The sequence below is a fragment of the Chlorocebus sabaeus genome, chromosome 10, assembly GCF_047675955.1.
Source record: "Chlorocebus sabaeus isolate Y175 chromosome 10, mChlSab1.0.hap1, whole genome shotgun sequence".
Classification (NCBI taxonomy): domain Eukaryota; kingdom Metazoa; phylum Chordata; class Mammalia; order Primates; family Cercopithecidae; genus Chlorocebus; species Chlorocebus sabaeus.
The window spans coordinates 66,657,021-66,678,138 of NC_132913.1; positions in this window are offsets into that span (position 1 = coordinate 66,657,021).

A 21,118-nucleotide genomic window follows, 5' to 3' on the forward strand; every position below is an offset into this window, starting at 1 on the left:
CCATTGCTTATTTTGTTGAATTTATTGAAGATCTGATGACCGTAGGTGTGTGGCTTTCTTTCTGGGTTCTCTATTCTGTTCCATTGGTCTATGTGTCTGTTTTTGTACCAGTACTGTGCTGTTTTTGTTACTGCAGCCTTATAGTATAGTTTGAAATTGGGTAATGTGATGCCTCTGGCTTCGTTCTTTTTGCTTAGGATTGCTTTGGAAATTTGGGCATTTTTATTTTTTACTTGAGACAGAGTCTTGCTCTATCACCCCTGCCAGAGTGCAGTGGCATGATCATGGCTCACTGCAGCCTCAGCCTCCTGGGCTCACTGCAGCCTTGACTTCAGCCTCCCTGTGAAGGTGGGACTACTGGCACATGCCACCGTGCCCGGCAAATTGTTTCTTTTTTCTTTTTTTTGTAGAGATGGGGGTTCACCATGTTGCCCAAGCTGGTCTCAAACTCCTAGCTTCAAGCTGTCTACCCGCCTTGGCTTCCCAAAGTGCTAGGATTACAGACGTCAGTCTCCGTGCCTGACCTGGGCTCTTTTTCGGTTCTATATAGGAGCCAAATAAAGAATGCAATCCTATTTAAAATAGCCATACATAAAAAATTAAATACCTAGGAATATATCTAGCCAGGGAGGTGAAATATCTCTACAAGGAGAAATTGCAAAACACTGCTGAAAAAAATCATAGATGACACAAATGGAAAAAAATTCCATGCTCATGGATTGGAAGAATCAACACTGTTAAATCATCCATATTATCCAATGCAATATACAGATTCAATTCTATTCCTATCAAACGATCAATATCATTTTTCACAGAACTAGAAAAAACTACTTGATTTCTAAATTTAAATGACTTAGGTCTTGTGCTATGTTATTACCCACTAGGTGATCTTGTAGTAAGCTAGTGGATCCCCAAATTCTGTCTCCAGTCTGGGCCCCTCTCCTCAGCTCCAGATTTGTGCATCTGACTGCCAGACTGATATATCTACGCAGGCATCAGAAAACTCAAAAATCTGCTTATCTACCATATTTTCTCCTCTGAGAAAATGCTATATCCACCATGCAAGTATCTCAGGCTACAAACATCCTTGATTCCTTGCTTTCTTTCATACTCCACAATCTATCCTTTATCAAGTACTGTCAACTCTATATTCCAAGCATGATCACTTCTCATCAATTCTACTGCTATAATTCTAGTTCAAACTTCCATCCTATCTTACTCAAACCCATGCATCCTACATAGCAGGCAGAGTTACCTTTTCAAAGCAGAAATCTTATCATAACATTTCATTGCACAAAACTCTGCTGGTGTCCCATTGAAATTCCAAGTGCCTTGCTATGTCCAACAAGGCCCACATTAAGGGGTTTCTGCTAGCTCTTAGACCGCATCCCATACCAGTCTTCCACCTTCTTTAGTCTCCAACCACTCTGATTTTTTGTATAACCCACAATTACAGAAAACTCTATCTCTTCTTGATGTATTTGCATTTGCTATTTCCTTGGCTTGGAATGTCTCCTTACCTCCTCATCCCATGCTGTACTATCATACCATTTCTTCTTTGCTTTATTCAAATCTAAACACAATGCCAGATCTTCAGATTAAGGAGCTAGGTAAACTAGAACATCCTTTCTTCCTTACCACTTTCTCTAGATGTTGTTTTTCTTTCTCTGTGATACTTAAAATTATTTGAAGTGATCTTGTTTGTTTCTTGACTTGTTTATTTTCTGTGTATCACCTTATTTAAATGCTGACTAACATTGAGACAAAGACTACCTTATTTTTTTGCCCTGCTATCCCAGGTACCTATCATATAATAGGTGATTAATACATATTTATTCAGTGAATTTTTCATTGTTGAATGAGTAAATAGTTTAAACTCATGTGGGTCTTGTCTGTAACCGAGGATTATTTTATATTAAATATAACTTGATAAAATAGCCCAAGAGGGTATGACTTAATAAACCCAAGGCTGCATGCATCATTTTCTTTTATGTAGAACAGGTAGATTGTACCAGAATTCTACCAGTCTTAGTCTTTTCTTCTTACATGCTCTTTGCCTCATTCTGATAAGATCTCTTACAAGACATTTAAACCTAAGCAAAAAGAAAAGAAGGAATTCTGTTTCCAGCCAGATTTACCTTCTGCCTAAAACTAACAAACAAAAAAGGGTAAAAGAAAGAAAACTAAACAGAATCTATTCAAAATAGTTTTCAGTTTTTAAGATGCTGGACATCAGGCATTGAAAGTGAGTAATCCTTGAGAGATAGGAAACAAAAAAAGTCAATCCTATAACTCTTCCAGTTTTACTGCTCAGGGAAAGTTTCTAGGCTGTGGCACAGGGAGAAATTAAAACACTTGTAAATAACACATAGGTGAATTAAAACACCAAAAGGGAAACTAGAAATTAAACTGAATAAAAATGCAAATATAATGCATTAGAATTTGCTAAAGCAGTACTTTAAATATAGCTACTCTATTTTATTTTTTTGAGAGGGAGTCTTGCTCTGTCGCCCAGGCTGGAGTGCAATTCTGCAATCTTGGCTCATTGCAACCTCCACCTCCTGGGTTCAAGCGATTCTCTTGCCTCATCCTCCTGAGTAGCTGGGATTACAGGCGTGCACCACCATGCCCAGCTAATTTGGTCTCGAACTCCTGACCTCAGGTGATCCACCCACCTCGGGCTCCCAAAGTGCTGGGATTACAGGCAAGAGCTACCATGCCCAGCCTAAATACAGCCTTTAAAAAATAATATATATTTAGGCCAGGTGTGGTGGCTCACGCCTGTAATCCCAGCACTTTGGGAGGCCAAGGCAGGAAGATCACAAGGTCAGGAGATCAAGACCACCCTGGTTAACATGGTGAAACCCTGTCTCTACTAAAAATACAAAAAAAAAAAAAAAAAAAAAAAAAAAATTAGCCAGGTGTGGTGGTGGGCACCTGTAGGTCCAGCTACTCGGGAGGCTGAGGCAGGATCGTGAACCCGGGAGGTGGAGCTTGCAGTGAGTCAAAATCGTGCCACTGCACTCCAGACTGGGCAACAGAGTGAGACTCCGTCTCAAAAAAAGGAAAAGAAAAAAAAATATATATATATATATAGATGCTTATTTTAGAAAAGAAAAAAGGTCTCAAATCAACCTCTGCTTCTACCTTATGAAACTAGAGAAGGAAGAGTGAATCAAATCTGAAGTTAGATAATTAAGAAAATCAGAAGAGGAAGAAGAAAATAAATGATAGAGAAAGAGCAAAGTGGAAATAATAAAATAGAAGACAGAAAAATAGAGAAAATCAATGAAACTAAAATGGTTCTTAAAGATAATCAATAAAGTTTATAAAATTCCTGCCACACTGATTAGGAAAAAAGAGAGAAGTCGTGAATGACCAATATTTGTGAAAGAGAAATGTGACATCACTATAGAATTTACAAATAGCAAAAGGATGGCGAGGGAATGTTATGAACAACATCATACCTATAAATGTAACAACTTATGTGAAATAGACACATTTCTTAAAAGTCACAGACTATGAAAGCTTGCTTAAGAAAAAAACCCTGAAAAACCTTCTATTAATTAAACAAATAGAATATTTTGTTAAAAACATATCTAAAATGAAAAACTCCAGGCCAAAACAGCTTTGTTCACAGATTCTTCCAAATATTTAAGAAAAATTAATACCAATTCTACCCAAACTCTTCCAGAAAATTGAAGAAGGAGTATTTTCCAACTCATTCACTAAGGACAATATTATTCTCAGACTAAAAGTATACAAAGACATTACAAGAAAAAAATTATGAATCAATACCCCTCAAGAACATAGATGCAAAAATGCTAAAGCTAATTTTAGAAATTAACTGTACCAACATACAAAAAAGGATAATACATCAGGATTAAGTCAGGCTTATTCCAATAATGCAATATTGGTTTAACATTCAAAAATCAATTATTGAATGTTGATTAGCTACCATATTAATACACTAAAAAAAGAGAACCCATGAGATCATGTAAATAGATGTACAAAAATTTTTGACATGTTACAACTGTTATGTCATAATAATTATATAAATTGTGAGACATCAAAATAATGTATGCTTGGAAGAACTGTATGTGTTTATGTGTGTACATGTACTTTTTTTTCTGGAATCATTCAAGAATAAGATGCTAACCTCATGGTTCTTTGCCTTCAAATATTTCAGAGTCTATTTTCTAAGAGTAGAGGTATTCTCCTACATAACTACAGTATTGTTATCAGCATCAGTAAATTTAACATTGATATAATACTTTTACCTAATTTATGATCCATATTCTAATTTTGCCAATGGACCCAATAACGTCTTTTAAAAAACTTTCTCCTCTTCAGAACAGGGTTTTCTAACAGTCCAGAACTGCATTTAGTTACATCTTTTTAATCTCCTTTAATCTGGAATATTTCCACACTCTTTCTCTATTATCACACCAAAATTTTTTTTTAAATATATGTCTGATGTTATTAAGATGACGGGTTAGAAGCTAACCTGTTCATATACCCCCACAACAATAAGAATTCTGCATCCATCCACAGTTAAAAGTCTTTGTGCAGGAGCCTCAGAATTCAGGTGGGAGTTTGTGAAGTCCTAACAGAACTCAAGATCTACAAGAGTGTTGTTTTGAGGGTGCAGACCAACACCCAGCTGGCTGATCTGCCTTGCTGAGTTTGCTTCCAGGTTCAAACCTGGAAACAGTCTAGTCCCTCAAAGGGCTAGGCTACAGCCCTGTTTGGCATTGAGCTTGCAACTAAAACCATCTGTGCAAGGGTCCAGAAAGAACCATGTACACTACTACCTTGGTGGACAGGCTGGCTACCCATTGATATTGGTTTCCACAGTGAACCTGAAAGTTTCCCTGTGGGCTGTTCCGGCTCTCCTCAGCTGAGGTCCCAGCTCAGAGATGCTCTGCCTTACAGCAGATGCTAAGGGGCCTCAGTCTCAGCTCCGGCCCCTCTTGTTGTAGTCAGGGAGCTATTCCATCTGTGCTGAGACCTGCTGGAAGATATGTACCCATCTGGGCCAACAAGATGGGCTCTCTAACCTTTGTTTCTTAGGAGATCCTGGAGGGGCGGGGAGGGGGCAGTCTCAATTCCAGTCCCTCCTGCTACAATTGGTGGGCCATTCTATCTATGCAGGAACTTACTGGATGACATACACCCGTCAAAGCCAAGACTGGGCTCTCCAGCCTTTGTCCCACAGCAGATCTCAAGGGGACCCAGTCTTAGTACTAGTGACCTGCTAGGAGATTCACACCTATCCAAGCAGATATGATAGTCTTGTCAACCTTCATCCCACGGCAGGTCCCAGGAAGGTTCAGTCTCAGCTCTGGCCCTTTCTGTACCAGTTAAGGAGCTATCTGACTTGTGCAGAGACCTGTTTGGTGATGCATACCCACCTGAGTCAGACAAGCACCACAGCCTCTTTCCCACAGCAAATCCCAATGGGACCCAGTCTCAAATGCAGCTTCTCTCACTGGAGTTGGGGACCCATCCCACCTATGCAGAGAACTGCTGGGAAGCATTCTCATCTGGGACAGTGGGACAGTCTTGTTGACTCAGGTCCTTGGCCAGTGTTCCTACATAGTCCCCATATCCTCCTTATGTCTTCCCCAGGATCATCTGGGCTAGAAAGTTGCATCAACCTCAGAACCCTCTCAAGACTCATGGCAAGCCTAGGCTTATACTATCCTCTTGTGCTGAGATGGCTGCGGTGATCACAGACTCAGGTAACACAATAGCAAGTTAGCTTACAATCCCTGGAAGGTTCTCTGAAGAAGGATAGGTACAAACAAAACCAGACCGCAAACCTAAAATAAATACCTGATTACTCATTGTGCAGGCATTGTCACACTTCTTTTTTTTTTTTTTTTTTTAATTTATTTATTATTATTAAACTTCAAGTTGTAGGGTACATGTGCACAACGTGCAGGTTTGCTACATATGTATACTTGTGCCATGTTGGTGTGCTGCACCCATGCATTGTCACACTTCTGAAGGACCAAGAACATTCAGGGAAATAAAACCTCAAAATAAGATGCCAAAAACAATCCTAAAGTTGTGAAGGTGTATGATCTCCCAGGCAAAGAATACGAAAGAGCTGTTTTAAGGAAGTTCAATGAACTTCAACAATAACAGAGAATCAATTCAGAAATTTATCAAATAAATTTAACAGAGAGATTGAAATAACAATGACAAAAAAAATCAAACAGAAATCCTGGAATTGAAAAATACAATGAATGAAATGAAAAGAACCATAGAGAGCAACAACAGCAGAATTGATCAAACAGAAGAAAAAAATAAGTGAGCCCATAAATGGATTAAATACACAGTCAGAAAAGAAAAAAAGACTGAAAAAGAATACATGAAACCACAGGACCTATGGAACAACATCAAAAGAGCAAATATTTGAGTTATTGGAGTTGAAGAGGGAACTGAGAAAGACAAGGGGATAGAAAGCTTATTTAAATAAGTTAGGGGGGTCGGGGCCAAAATGGCCAAATAGAAGCAGTGCTGTTCAGAGAATCCCATCAAAAGAAAGCATAATAAGTATGTGAATCCTTCACTGGCAACCAAAGTATCCAGATTCTCTCATCAAAATTGACTGGAAAGCTGGCGTGACTCACAGAGAGAAGGAAGAACAGTGTGGTGTGGCTGCCCACCTGACAGCCACACAGGGAAGGGAAACCCCCTCCCCACAGACAAGGGAGGCAGTGAGTGAGCATGCTACCCAGCTGGGGAAACTGTGCTTTTTCCATAGAAGTTTGCAACCCATGGATTGAAAGATCCCTCTTACAAACTCACACCACTGGGGCTCCTTTTCAGTTGTTTGGAATAGTTTCAAACAATCGAAAATTAGTTTGATATTTTAATGAAAATAGCCATTCTTGCAGGCATAATGTGGTATTGCATTGCAGTTTTGATTTGCATTTCCCTTATAATTAGTGATGTTGAGCATTTTTTACATGTTTGTTGACCATTTGTATATCTTCTTTTGAGGAATTGCTTATTCATATGCATAGCCCACTTTTTGATGGGATTGTTTTATTCTTGCTGATTTGTTTGAGTTCCTTGTAGATTCTGGATATTAGTAATTTGTCAGATGTATGGATTGTGAAGATTTTCTCCCATTCTGTGGGTTGTCTGTTTACTCTGCTGATTATTTCTTTTGCTGTTAAGGAGGTATTTAGTTTAATTAAGTCCCATCTATTTGTTTTAGTTGCATTTGCATTTGAGTCCTTGCTCATGAAGTCTTTGCCTAAGCCAATGTCTAGAAGAGTTTTTCCAATGTTATATTCTAGAATTGTTACAGTTTCAGATATTAGATTGAAGTTTTTGGTCATTCTTGAGTTGATCTTTGTATAAGGTGAGAGATGAGGATCCAGTTTCATTCTTCTACATGTGGCTTGCCAATTACCCCAGTATCATTTGCTGAATAGGATATCCTTTTCTCACTTTATATTTTTGATTGCTTTGTCAAAGATCAGTGGGCTATAAGTACTTGGCTTTATTTCTGGGTTCTCTATTCTGTTCCTTTGGTCTATGTGCCCGTTTTTATACCAGTACCATGTTGTTTTGGTAGTATAATTTGAAATCGGGTAATGTGATGCCTCCAGATTTGTCCTTTTTCTTGTGAGATGGAGTTTTACTCTTCTTGCCCAAGCTGGAGTGCAGTAGCACAATCTTGGCTCACTGCAAGCTCTGCTTCCTGGGTTCAAGTGATTCTCCTACCTCAGCCTCCCAAGTAGCTGAGACTACAGGTGCTCGCCACCATGCCTGGCTAATTTTTGTATTTTTAGGAGAAGTGAGGTTTTGCCATGTTGGCCAGACTGGTCTTGAACTCCTGACCTCAGGTGATCCACCAGTCTCAGCCTCCCAAAGTGCTGGGATTACAGGTGTGAGCCACTGTGCCCAGCCCAGATTTGTTCTGTTTTAGTCTTGTTTTGGCTATGCAGGCTCCTTTTTTGTTCCATATGAATTTTAGGATTGTTTTTTCTAGTTCTATGAAAAATGGTGGTGGTATTTTGATGGGAATTGTATTGAATTTGTAGACTGCTTTGGCAGTAGTTATTTTCACAATATTGATTCTACCCATCCATGAGCATGGGATGTGTTTCCATATGTTTGTGTCATCTGTGATTTCTTTCAGCAGTGTTTTGTAGTTTTCTTTGTAGAGGTCTTTCACCTCCTTGGTTAAGCATATTCCTAAGTGTTTGTGTGTGTGTGTGTCTGTGTGTGTGTGTATATAATGTGTATATATATATATACACACACACATATCTATGTGTGTATATAATGTGTGTACATCTATGTGTGTATATATGTCTACATACACAAATGTGTATATATGTGTGTATATAGTGTGTATATATGTGTATATACATATATATGTGTGTGTTTGTATATATGTATATATACATATGTGCATGTGTATATATATATATTCAGCTTTTGTAAAAGGGATTGAGTTCTTGATTGATTCTCAGCTTGGTTGCGGTTGGTGTATAGCAGAGCTACTAATACGTGTACATTAATTTTGTATCTTGAAACTTTGATGAATTTATTTACCAGTTCTAGGAGTTTTTTGGATAGGTTCTTAAAGTTTTCTAGGTATACAATCATATCACAAGCAAACAGAGATAGTTTGACTTCCTTTTTACCTATTTGGATGCCCTTTATTTCTTTCTCTTGTCTGATTTTTCTGGTTAGGACTTCCATTCTGTTATGTTGAATAGAAGTGGTAAAAGAAGGTATCCTTGTCTTGTTCCAGTTTTCGGGGGGAATGTTTTAACTATGACAAACCCATAGCCAACATTATACAACATTATACTGAATGCAGAAAAGCTCATGTGGTGTATAACATTTATTAACTTGTGGATGTTATACCATCCCTGTATTTTTGGTATGAAACCCACTTGACCATGGCATGTTGTCTTTTTGATAGGCTGTTGGATTCAGCTTGCTAGCATTTTGTTGAGAATTTTTGCCTCTATGTTCATCAGGGATATTGGTCTGTAGTTTTCTTTTTTTTTGCTGTTATGTCCTTTCCTAGTTTTGGTGTTAGACTGATGCTGGCTTCACAGGATGATTCAGGGAGGATTCCCTCTTTTTCTATCTTTTGGAATAGCATCAACAGGATTGGTGCCAATTCTTCTTTGAATGTCTGATGAAATTCAGTTGTGAATCCATCTGGCACTGGACTTTTTTGTTGTTGTTGTTGGTAACTTTTACATTACCATTTCAGTCTCACTGCTTGTTATTGGTCTGTTCAGAGTTTCTATTTCTTCCTGGTTTAATCTAGGAGGGTTGTATATTTCCAGGAATTTATCCATCTCCTCTAGGTTTTCTATTTTATGCACCTAAGTGTGTTCATAGTAACCTTTAATGATCTTTTGTATTTCTGTGATCTTAGTTGTAATGTCTCCCATTTCATTTCTAATTGGGCTTATTTGGATCATCTCTCTTATTTTCTTGGTTAATCTTGCTAATAAAATCTATCAATTTTATCTATCTTTTCAAAGAATCAGCTTTCTGTTTCGTTAATCTTTTGTATTTTTTTTTTTTTTTTTTTGCTTCAATTTCATTTAGTTTTTCTCTTGTCTTGGTTGTTTCTTTTCTTCTGCTGAATTTGGACTTGGTTTGTTCTTGTTTCTCTAGGTCATTCAGGTGTGACCTTAGATTGTCTATTTGTGCTCTTTCATAGTTTTTGATGGAGGCATTTAATGCTATGAATTTTCCTGTTAGCATTGCCTTTTCTGTGTCTCAGAGGTTTTGATAGGTTGTGTTGCTATTATCATTCAGTTCAAAGAAGCTTTTAATTTTCATCTTGATTTCATTGTTGACCAAATGATCATTCAGGAGCAGATTATCTAATTTCCATGTGTTTGCCTGGATTACAGAATTCTTTTTGGAGTTGTTTTCCAATTTTATTCCATTGTGATTTGAGAGAATACTTGTGATAACTTTAATTTTCTTAAATTTGTTGAGATTTTTTTCTTAAATTTGTTGAGACTTTTCTACCATATGGTCTATCTTAGACAATGTTCCATGTACTGATGAAAAGAATGTATATTCTGCAGTTGTTGGGTATAATGCTCTCTAAATATATGTTAAGTCCATTTGTTCTAGGGTATAGTTTAAAGCCATTGTTCATTTGTTGACTTTATGTCTTGATGACCCGTCTAGTACTGTCAGGAGAATATTGAAGTTCCCCAATATTATTGCGTTGCCATCTATCTCATTTCTTAGGTCTAGTAGTAATTGTTTTATAAATTTGGGAGCTTCAGTGTTAGGTTCATGTATACTTAGGATTGTGATATTTTCCTCTTGCACTAGTACTTTTATCATTATATAATGTCTCTCTTTGTCTTTTCTAACTGTTGTCACTTTAAAGTTTATTTTGTCTGATGTAAGAATAGCTACTCCTGCTCGCTTTTGGTGTCCATTTGCATGGAATGTCTTTTTCCACTTCTTTACCTTAAGTTTATGTGAGTCCCTATGTGTCAGTTGAGTCTCTTGAAGACAGCAGATACTTGGTTGGTGAATTCTTATCCATTCTACCATTCTGTATCTTTTAAGTGGAGCATTAGGCTATTTACATTCAACATCAGTATAGAGATGTGAGGCACTATTCTATTCATCATGCTATTTGTTGCCTGAATGCCTTGGTTTGTTTTCACTGAGTTATTGTTTTACAGGTCCTGTGAGATTTATGCTTTAAGGAGATTCTATCAGGTTGGTGCAAAAGTTATTATTGTTTTGCCACAAATTACTTTTGCACAAATAACTGCAATTACTTTTTCACCAACCTAACTTAATATTTTTGGTTTATTTCAAGGATTTGTTTTAGAGTTAGAGCTCCTTTTAGCAGTTCTTGTAGTGTTGGCTTGGTAGTGGCAAATTTGGCTTGGTAGTGGCAAAATGTTAGCATTTGTTTGTCTGAAAAAGACTGTATCCTTCCTTCATTTATGGAGCTCAGTTTCACTGGATAAAAAATTGTTGGCTGATTCTTTTGTTTAGGAGGCTAAAGATAGGACCTCAATTTATTCTAGCTTGTAGGATTTCTGCTGAGAAATCTGCTGTTAATCTGGTAGGTTTTCCTTTATAGGCTACCTGATATTTTTGACTCACAGCTCTTAAGTTTCTTTCCTTCTTCTTGACTTTAGATAACCTGATGACTATGTGCCTAGGTGATGATCTTTTTGAGATGAATTTCCTAGGTCTTCTCTGAGCTTCTTGCATTTGGATGTCTCGACCTCTAGCAAGGCTGGGGAAGTTTACCTCAATTATTCCCTCAAATATGTTTTCCAAACTTTTAGATTTCTCTTCTTCCTCAGGAACACCAATTATTCTTAGGTCTGTGTGTTTAACATAACCCCAAACTTCTTAGGGGCTTTGTTCATTAAGAAAAAAAAAATTGTCTTGTTGGATTGCGTTAATTTGAAACTGGCTTCAAGCTCTGAAGTTGTTTCTTCTACTTGTTTGATTCTATTGCTGAGACTTTCCAGTGCATTTTGCAATTCTCTATGTGTCCTTCATTTCCAGATTCCATGATTATTTTTTATTTATGCTATCTATTTCACTGGATATTTTTAAATTCATATCCTGTATAATTTCTTGAATTTCTTTAGGGTGGACTTCACCTTTCTCTGGTTCCTCCTTGATTGGCATAATAGTCAGCCTTCTGAATTTTTTTATGGCAAATAAGAGATTTTGTCTTGGTTTAGATCCATTGCTGGTAAGCTGGTGTGATCTTTTAGGAGTGTTAAAAAACCTTGTTTTGTCATAGTATCAGAATTGTTTTTCTGGTTCCTTCCCATTTGGGTATACTATGTCAGAGGGAAGATCTGGGACTCAAGTGCTTCTGTTCAGATTCTTTTGTCCCATGGGGCACTCCCTTGATGTAGTGCTCTTGCCTTTCCCCTAGGGATTGCGCTTCCTGATAGCTGAACTGCAGTGATTATTATTTCTCTTCTGAATCTAGCCACCCAGCAGAGCTACCAGGCTCCAGGCTTGTACTGGGGAGTGTCTGTAGAGAGTCCTGTGATGTGCTCTGTCTTCAGCTATGGATATCAGCTGTTATGGTTTGGCTGCGTCCCACTCAAGTCTTGTCTTGAATTGTAATACCCATAAACCCCATGTGTGGTGGTGGGAGGTAATTGAATCATAGGGGCAGTTTCCCCATGCTATTCTTGTGATAGGAAATTTTCATGAGATCTGATGGTTTTATAAGAGGCTTCCCCTTTCACTCAGCTCTCATTCTTCTCTCTCCTGCAGTCCTGTGAAGAGGTGCCTTCTGCCATGACTCTAAGTTTCCTGAGACTTCCCTACTTATGTGGAACTGTAAGTCAATTAAACCTCTTTCCTTTATAAATTACTCCATCTTGGGTATTTCTTCATAGCAGCATGAGAATGTACTAATATACCAGCACCTGCTCTGGTGGAGGTAGCAGGGGAATGAACTGGACTGTGTGAGGGTCCTTGGTTGTATTTTTCTTACGTGTGCTGATTTTGTGTTGTTTGGCCTCCAGCTAGAGGTGGTGCTTTCAGGAATGCATAGTTGTGGTAGTATATGAAGGATCAGGTGGTGGGTCATAAGGCTCCCAAGAGATTATGTTCTTTGTTTTCAGCTACCAGGGTGGGTAGAGAAAGACCATTAGGTGGGGGCAGGGTTAGGCATGTGTGAGCTCAGACTGTCCTTGGGTGGGACTTGTTTTGGCCACTGTGGGGGATAGGGGTGTGGCTTCTAGGCCAAGGAAATTATGTTCCTGGGGAATTATGGCTGCCTCTGTTGCATCACACCAGTCATCAGGAAAGTTGGGGAAAACCACAGCCACAGGCTCATCAGGCTCCCATGGAACCCAGAGCCCAAAAGGCTGGTCTCACTCCTACCATGCCCCCACAACAGCACTGAGTTTATTTTCAGGCAGCTGGTGAGCAGGACTGAGAACTTGCCCCAGGCTACAAATTCCCAGCAGAGAAAGCAAGCTGACTTACAGTCCCTCGGCTGTCCCACAGAGCCTGCAATGGCAATCCACCTCCTTCAAAGGGTCTGTGAATTCTCTCAGCTTTCCTGGTATATTCCTGTGGTATTTCTTGAAGCAAAAGTTTATGATGTGGGTCTCCACATGCTGCTCTGTCCATCCAAGTGGGAGCTGCAAGTTAGTTCTGTCTCCTATCTGCCATTTTCCTCCTCAGATTTTGGTGTTAGTTTTAAATACTTATAACTATAGGATGTTTTTGGCAAGCCTTGTGGTGAGCGCAAGGCAAAAACCTATGATAGATACACTAAAAATTAAGAGCTACAAATTAAAACATACTACCACAGAAAAATCACATAAAAAGAAAGAAAGAAAGAAAGAAAGAAAGAAAGAAAGAAAGAAAGAAAGAAAGAAAGAAAGAAAGAAAGGAAGGAAGATATTGGTCGCTTCCAAGATGGCCGAGTAGGAACAGCTGTGGTCTACAGCTCCCAGCAAGATCAACACAGAAGATGGGTGATTTCTGCATTTCCAACTGAGGTACCAGGTTCATCTCATTGGGACTGGTTGGACAGTGGGTACAGCTCACGGAGGGTGAGCCAAAGCAGGGCGGGGCGTTGCCTCACCCAGGAAGCATAAGGGGTTGGGTGATTTCCCTTTCCTAGCCAAGGGAAGCCATGAATGACTGTACCTGGTGGAACAATACACTTCTGCCCAAATACTGTGCTTTTCCCATGGTCTTTGCAACCGGCAGACCAGGAGATTCCCTCCTGTGCCTGACTCGGTGGGTCCCACACCCACCGAGCTTTGCTTGCTGCTAGCGCAGAAGTCTGAGATTGACCTGGGACGTGGGAGTTTGGCAGTGGGAGGGGTGTCCGCCATTGCTAAGGCTTGTGTAGGCAGTTCTATGCTCACAGTGTAAAGAAAGCAGCAGGTAAGCTTGAACTGGGCAGAGCCCACTGCAGCTCAGGAAGGCCTACTGCATCTACAGATTCCACCTCTGGGGGCAGGGGATATCTGAGCAAAAGGCAGCAGACAACTTCTCCAGATTCAAATGTCCCTGACTGACAGCTCTGAAGAGAGCACTGGTTCTCCCAGCATGGCATTTGAGCTCTGATAATGGACAGACTGCCTCCTTAAGAGGATCCCTGACCCCTGTGTAGCCTGATTAGGAGACACCTCCCAGTAGGGGCCAATAGACACCTCATACAGGTGGGTGCCCCTATGGAACAAAGCTTCCAGAGGAAGGGGCAGGCAGCAATCTTTGCTGTTCTGCAGTCTCTGCTGGTGATACCCAGGCAAACAGGGTCTTGAGCAGACCTCAAGCAAACTCCAACAGACCTGCAGCTGTGGGGCGTATTAGAATGAAAACTAACAAACAGGAAGGAATAGCATCAACATCAACAAAAAGGACATCCACACCAAAACCCCATCTGTAGGTCACCAACATCAAAGACCAAAGGTAGATAAAACCACAAAGATGGGGAGAAACCAGAGCAGAAAGGCTGAAAATTCCAAAAACCAGAATGCCTCTTCTCCTCCAAAGGAACACAACTCCTCGCCAGCAAAGGAACAAAACTGGATGGAGAATGAGTTTGATGAGTTGACAGAAGTAGGCCTCAGAAGGTTGGTAATAACAAAGTTCCCTGAGCTAAAGGAGCATGTTTGAACCCATCGCAAGGAAGCTAAAAATCTTTCAAAAAGGTTGGACGAATGGTTAACTAGAATAAACAGCATAGAGAAGACCTTAAATGACATGATGGAGCTGAAAACCACAGCACAAGAACTTCATGAAGTATATACAAGCTTCAATAGCTGATTCAATCAAGTGGAAGAAAGGATATCAGTGATTGAAGATAAAATTAATGAAATAAAATGAGAAGACAAGATTAGAGAAAAAAGAGTGAAAAGAAATGAACAAAGCTTCCAAGAACTACGGGACTATGTGAAAAGACCAAATCTACATGTGACTGGTATATCTGAAAGTGATGGGGAGAATGGAACCAAGTTGGAAAACACTCTTCAGGATATTATCCAGGAGAACTTCCCCAACCTAGCAAGGCAGGCCAACATTCAAATTCAGGAAATACAGAGAACACCACAAAGATACTCTTCGATAAGAGCAACCCCAAGACACATAATTGTCAGATTCACCAAGGTTGAAATGAGGGAAAAAATGTTAAGGGCAACCAGAGAGAAAGGTCAGGTTACCCAGAAAGGAAAGCACATCAGACCAACAGCAGATCTCTCGGCAGAAACCCTACAAGTCAGAAAGAGAGTGGGGGCCAATACTCATGTTCTTAAAGAAAAGAATTTTCAAACCAGAATTTCATATCCAGCCACACTAAGTTTCGTAAGTGAAGGAGAAATAAAATCCTTTACAGACTAGCAAATGCTGAGAGATTTTGTCACCACCAGGCCTGCCTTACAAGAGCTCCTGAAGGAAGCTCTAAACATGGAAAGGAACAACTGGTAGCAGCCACTGCAAAAACATGCCAAAATGTAAAGACCATTGATGCTAGGAAGAAACTGCATCAATTAACAGGCAAATAGCCAGCTAACATCATAATGACAGGATCAAATTCACACATAACACTATTAACCTTAAATGTAAATGGGTTAAATGCCCCAATTAAAAGACACAGACTGGCAAATTGGATAGAGTCAAGACCCATCAGTGTGCTGTATTCAGGAGACCCATCTCACGTGCAGAGACACACATAGGCTCAAAATAAAGGGATGGAGGAATATCTACTAAGCAAATGGAAAGTGGAAAAAAAAAAAAAAGCAGGGGTTGCAATCCTAGTCTCTTATAAAACAGACTTTAAATCAACAAAGATCAAAAGAGACAAAGAAGGCCATTATATAATGGTAAAGGGATAAATTCAACCAGTAGAGCCAATTATCCTAAATATATATGCACCCAATACAGGAGCACACAGATTCATAAAGCAAGTCCTTAGAGACCTACAAAGAGACTTAGACTCCCACACAATAATAATGGGAGACTTTAACACCCCACTATCAGTATTGGACAGATCAGCGAGACAGAAGGTTAACAAGGATATCCAGGACTTTAATTCAGCTCTGTACCAAGCAGACCTAATAGATACCTACAGAACTCTCCTCCACAAATCAACAGAATATACATTCTTCTCAGCACCACATCACACTTATTCTAAAACTGACCACATAATTGGAAGTAAAACACTCCTCAGCAAATGTAAAAAGAAAAGAAATCACAACAAACTGTCTCTCAGACCACAGTGCAATCAAATTAGAACTCAGGATTAAGAAACTCACTCAAAACCACACAACTACATGGAAATTGAACAACCTGCTCCTGAATGACTACTGGGTAAATAACAAAATGAAGGCAGAAATAAGTTGTTCTTTGAAACCAGTAAGAACAAAGACACAATGTACCAGAATCTCTGGGACACATTTAAAGCAGTGTGTAGAGGGAAATTTATAGCACTAAATCCCACAAGAGAAAGCAGGAAAGATCTAAGATTGACATCCTAACATCACCATTAACAGAACTAGAGAAGAGCAAATAAATGTAAAAGCTAGCAGAAGATAAGAAATAACTAAGATCAGAGCAGAACTGAAGGAGATAGAGACACAAAAACCCTTCAAAAAAATCAGTGAATCCAGGAGCTGGTTTTTTGAAAAGATCAACAAAATAGATAAACTGATAGCAAGACTAATAAAGAAGAAAAGAGAGAAGAATCAAATAGAGGCAATTAAAAAATGATAGAGGAGATATCACCACCAATCCCACAGAAATACAAACTACCATTAGAGAACACTATAAACACCTCTACAAAAATAAACCAGAAAATCTAGAAGAAATGGTTAAGTTTCTGGACACATGCACCCTTCCAAGACTAATCCAGGAAGAAATTGAATATCTGAAAAGACCAATAACAGGTTCTGAAATTGAGGCAATAATTAATAGCCTACCAACAAAAAAAAGGCCAGGACTAGATGGATTCACAGCTGAATTCTATCAGAGGTACAAAGAGGAGCTGGTACCATTCCTTCTGAAACTATTCTGATCAATAGAAAAAGAGGGAATCCTCCCTAACTCATTTTATGAGGCCAACATCATCCTGATACCAAAGCCTGTCAGAAAGACAACAACAACAACAAAAAAGAATTTTAGGCCAATATCCCTGATGAACATTGATGCAAAAATCCTCAACAAAATACTGGCAAACCGAATCCAGCAGCACATCAAAAAGCTTATTCACCACGATCAAGTTGGCTTTATTCCTGGGATCCAATGCTGGTTCAACATATGCAAATCAATGAATGTAATCCATCATATAAACAGAACCAACAACAAAAACCACATGATTATCTTAATAGATGCAGAAAAGGTCTTCAGCAAGATTCAATAGCCTTTCACGCTAAAAACACTCAATAAAGTAAGTATTGATGGAATGTATCTCAAAATAATAACAGCTACTTAATGACAAACCCAAAGCCAATATCATACTGAATGGGCAAAAACTGAAAGCATTCCATTTGAAAACCAGCACAAGACAAGGAAGCCCTCTCTCACCACTCCTATTCAACATAGTATTGGAAGTTCTGGCCAGGACAATCAGGCAAGAGAAAGAAATAAAGTGTATTTAATTAGGAAAAGGGGAAGTCAAATTGTCTCTGTTTGCAGATGACACCATTGTATATTTAGAAAACCCCAACGTCTCAGATGGGGAAAAAGATAGTCCATGTAAATGTAAGTAAAACGAGAGCAGGAATAGCTATATTTATACTAGATCAAATAAACCTTATGTGAAAAGCTGTAAAAAGAGACAAAAACATCATTATAAATTTTAGCAAAAGCATATAATAGTAAATATATATATATATATATATATATATATATATATATATATGTATATATACACCCAACACTGGAATACTCAACTATATAGAGCAAACATTAATAGATCTAAAGGAAGAGAAAGAATATAACACAATAATATTGGGGAACTTTAATACTCCCACTTTCAGCAATGGATGGGTCATTCAAAGCAGAAAATCAACAAAGAAACATTGGCGTTAAACTATATTGTAGACCAAATAGACCTAATAGATGTGTACAGAACATTTTATCCAACTGCTGCAGAGTATACATTCTTTTCATCGGCACATGGAACATTCTCTAGGATAGATAATATGTAAGGCCCCGAAACAAGCCTCAACAAATCCACAAACATTGAAATCCTATTAAATATCTTTTCTTAAAACAATGGAATAAAAGTAGAAATCAATAACAAGAGGAACACTGAAAACTGTATAAATTCATGGAAATTAAACAACATACTCCTGAATGACCAATAAGCCAATTACAAAGTTAAGAATATAATTTAAAAATTTACCGAAAGAAGTGGAAGTGAAACACAACGTGTCAAAAACCTATGGGAAACAGCATACATGAGTCTGTTCTTACATTGCAATAAAGAAATATCTGAGTCTGGGTAAGTTATAAAGAAAAGAGGTTTAATTGGCTCATGGTTCTGCATATAGTACAGGCAATGTGATGGTGGCATCTGCTTCTTGTAAGGGCCTCAGGGGGCTTACAATCATGGCAGAGGCAATAGAGCCAGCATGTCTCATGGCAAGAATGGGAGCAAGAGAGAGGGTGCAGGTGCCATGCTTTTTAAAACAACCAGATCTCATGTGAACTACCAAAGCAAGAACTCATTCATTGCCTAGGGGATGGTGCTAAGCCATTCATGGGGGATCTGCCCTTGAAATCCGAACACCTCCTACAAGGCCCCACCTCCAACACTAGGTGGTGATTATATATATATATATATACTCTCTATATTTTGTGTGTGTGTGTGTGTGTATATACACACATACATACACATTTTTTTTTGAGATGGAGTCTCCCTCTGTTGCCAGGCTGGAGTGCAGTGGCGCTATCTTGGTTCACTGCAACCTCCACCTCCTGGGTTCAATAAATTCTCCTGCCTTAGACTCCTGAGTAGCTGGGACTACAGGCATGTGCCACCAGGCCCAGCTTATTTTTGTATTTTTAGTAGAGACGGGGTTTCACCACATTGGTCAGGATAGTCTCGATCTCCTAACCTCATGATCCGCCCGCCTTGGCCTCCCAAAGTGCTGGAATTACAGGCATGTGTCACTGCACCAGGCTAGGATTATATTTTAATATGACATTTGGAGGAAACAAACATCCAAACCATATCACAGAAAAAGCAGTCTTAAGAGGGAAGTTTATAGCAATAAATGCTTATATAAAAAAAAGAAAGACTCAAGCAACCTAACAATAAACCCCAAGAAACTAAAAAAGCAAGATCAGACTAAACTCAAAATTAGTAGGAAAAAAAGAAATAATAAAGGCCAGAGCAGAAATAAATGAAATTGAGACCAAAAAAATTCAACAAAATGAAAAGTTGATTTTTTGAAAAGATAAAATCAAAAATCCTTTAGCCAAATAAATAAAATGAAAAAAGATAAAACTTTGCAACTGATACCACTGAAATGCAAGGGATTATTAGAGATTATTGTGAGCAATTATATGCCAACAAATTGGAAAACCTAGACTAAATGGATAAATTCCTGGGCACATGCAACCTACCAATACTGAATCAGGAAGATACAGAAAAACTGAACAGACCAATGATGAGTAACGATATAAGAGTTATAATAAATAGTCTGCCATAAAAGAAAAGTACAGGACCTGATGGACTTACTGCTGAATTCTACCAAGTATTTAAGACAGAACTAATACCAGTTCTACTCAAACTATTTCAAATAATTGAATAGGAGGGAATAGTTCCAAACTCAGAAAACTACAGTCCAATATCCCTGATGAATATATATATAAAAATCCTCAACAAAATATTAGCAAACTCAATTTAACAATACATTAAAAATATTATTCACCATGAGATGCAAGAATGGATTAACATATGCAAATCAATAAATATGATACATTACAGCAACAGAATCAAGGGCAGAAACCATATGATTATTTCAATAGAAGATAAAAAAGCATTTGATAGAATTAATATCCTTTCATAATTAAAAACCCTCAACAAATTGGGTGTAAAAGGAACATACATCAACATGATAAAGGTCATATATATCAAGATCACAGCTAATATAATACTGAATGGGAAAAAATATCTGGAATAAGACAAGGAAACCCTTTCACCACTTTGATTCAACGTAGTACTGGAAGTTCTAGCCAGATCAATTAGGCAAGAGAAAGAAATTAAGGGCATCCAAATTGGAAAGGAAGAAATGAAGTTATCTCTGTTTGCAATGACAGGATTTTATATTTAGAAAAACCTAAGAACTCCACCAAAAAAACTCTCAGAGTTGATAAATGAATTTAGTAAAGTTTCAGGCTACAAAATCAACATACAAAAATCAGTAATGTTTCTATATGCTAATAGTGATCAATCAGGGACAGGAATAAAGGAACAATTCCATTTACAACAGCTACAAAAACAAATAACGTGTACATAAATTTAACCAAAGAGGTGAAAGATCTCTACAAGGAAAAACTATAAAATACTAATGAAAAGAACTGAAGAGGATACACAAAATAATGGAAAGATGTGCTATATTCAAGAATTGGAGGAATTAATATTATTAAAATGTCTATACTATGTAATTTACAGATTCAAAGCAATCTCTATCAAAATACAAATGAAATTCTTCACAGAATTAAAAAAAGTCATAAAACACTTACAGAACTACAGAAGACTAGGTTTATAATAAAGTCAATATATTTTAATACCTTCCCTATTAATTAAAAGCATTATTTTAGCAATAATGGAGCTAGATTTCCTGAGTCTAAGTTTACCATTTTCTATCTCCCTTCTATTCTTTGTCTTAATATTATTAAAAAGCTTTTGAGTTATTTTCTCTTATAAAATGTGTTGATTGTAAAAAGGAATTAAAACAATGAGACAGACATGAATAAGCAAAACAACCAAACCAAAACCCAAAAAACTCTTGAATTTTCACCAACCAGTTATTACTCCCTATAAACATTTTGGCATATCAGTTTCATAACTGGATATTGTGCTGAAGATTTAGAGGAAATAATCTACTGACTTGAAAAACTGTGTTTT